Below are 2110 nucleotides of genomic sequence, written 5' to 3' on the forward strand. Positions count from 1 at the left end.
TAAAAAAATAAATATATATATACTGTCCCAAACGGAGAACATGAGTATTAGAAAATTATTTTTAAAAAAGTGGACTGAGCAATGGAAATACCGTCTGTAATTAAGAAGATTGATTGGTAAATCGATACACGGTCCCGTGTAGTTGAGGGTCTCGTGTTAACGTTTGAAGGAACCATTGCGTTCCAGTCGGAAACCTGCATCTAACAGATTTTTCACTAAATTCTGGTAAATATTTCCATTTCCGTTTCGTATTGTACCAGTTCATTTTCGCCTATCGTAGCCATTTCAATTCATCTAATTTATTTTTTTCTAATGTTATTTAGTTGGAATAACCTGAGTAGAAGGTAATTAGTAAGCTGGAGTCCAGTGGCTTGAACTGGAAGGATAGTGTGTCGTTAAAATCTCCCGCGGGCAGCTAGCCTGTTTCCTGTCCGGTATCCTGCCGACTTTTATGTCTTGGTTTATGACTCTACCGAGAACTCTGATCAGCAAACAGAACATCCGCCTGGAAATGTGTTCAGTTCCAGAGTAGAATATATTCCCCCCAGGCCTCAAACTGAGCCATATAAACCGTTTTTTGGATTATTGGGTTTGTTTTACAAAAAATTTTGTTCTAAATTAATTTCGAATGATATTCGTCATACAATCCACAGTCGATTGACTCATTTTTTTAAATCACTGTATATTCCAGTGCTTTAACATTTTTGAACCCCAACGTTTCGGTTGTTACCTATGAGCAACTCGACGCCACTGATTCGCGAAAACGTTATGTGATAATTGTTTTGATTTTTGTTGGCATAATAGTTTGTTTCTTTTATTATATTGTCTATTAATTCATTTGTAAAATTTAAAGTCAAATACTCTATGAGCTCTTTTTTATTACTTGATGTTTGTGGTCCAGTTGTTTGGTGACTGGTGTAGAATCCGGTTGTATGGGTGAAGAATCGATAAATTCCGTAACGTCTTCCTAACCTTCACTTGGTACGTCTTCTACGAAGATGATTTTTTTTTCTTTCTATCGCTATCACTATTTATAAAATTTCTTCGTTTTCTTGATGGTCGGATAATATCATCATCACTATCATAACTATCATCTTCTGCTACAATATTTATTTTCTTAAATCTGTCGTATCTGAAACTCGTCTTCACTAGTGCTTAAATCACGAGGCTCACTGGTGTTTGGTCGTTCTGCCATTTTTATTAAAAAAAAAAAAAAAAAATGATAGCAATATGAAAGAAAATGTTTGGAAATTACTAATTATAAATTACGAAATCAGAACACTGTCTTATTACTCCAGAAATTTTTACTAATCGACGTTTCAATACGACGTGAGTTCTTTTAATTTTCTTTTCTTAGTTTTGAATTTGTTTATTATTGAAACATACTCCTGTCCCTCACCCCATCATCATATCATTGAAATATACTCCTGTCCCTTTGTTCCATTAATTATATATGCTGCTCAATGGATTAGAGAAGTGTATAGACCGTCGTGAATACACTGCACACGTCCACTTTGGATGTAAAACCGGTTGATTTATTTATCATGCACCTTGATATTTTTATCATATTTTGATGTTTTTTGTGCCATTTTAATAGAAAAGTACAGAAAAACATATTTTTCTTAAAAAATTGCGGTGGAGTAAGTTCATTCTCCATAATCGCTAGTAAACATTGATGTCCCCTCGGCGGGGGAAACAAAGTGCCTGGGTTTAAAATAATTAACACCTTGTAACTTGAAAATTTACGGTTTATTAAGGTTAATGAACTGATGAAAAAGTTTATTCTGAAGGTTGGGCAAGTCACATTATGAGAGTGTTTGGCAAATATTATGCAATAAAATTTTATGAGATAACAACTTTATGTTCAATTATCAAAGTAGCAGTTGAAATATCAATGTGCAATAAATATTTTAATCACAGTCTGCATTGAAAAAAAGTTTGATGAACTGTGTTGTTTCACTTGCTGAGTATTTTTACTTGTTTCTACAGTTTTCTCAAATTTAGATTGATTAATTTGTGCTTTATATATATATAAACATAAAAATATATATTTCATACTCTTTTCATTTATTTTAAGCATAAATAAAAATAAAAATATGAAATTACGTCC

This window comes from Halyomorpha halys, unplaced genomic scaffold, assembly GCF_000696795.3.
Source record: "Halyomorpha halys isolate HHAL.00 unplaced genomic scaffold, Hhal_1.1 Scaffold537.1, whole genome shotgun sequence".
NCBI classification, from domain to species: Eukaryota; Metazoa; Arthropoda; class Insecta; order Hemiptera; family Pentatomidae; genus Halyomorpha; species Halyomorpha halys.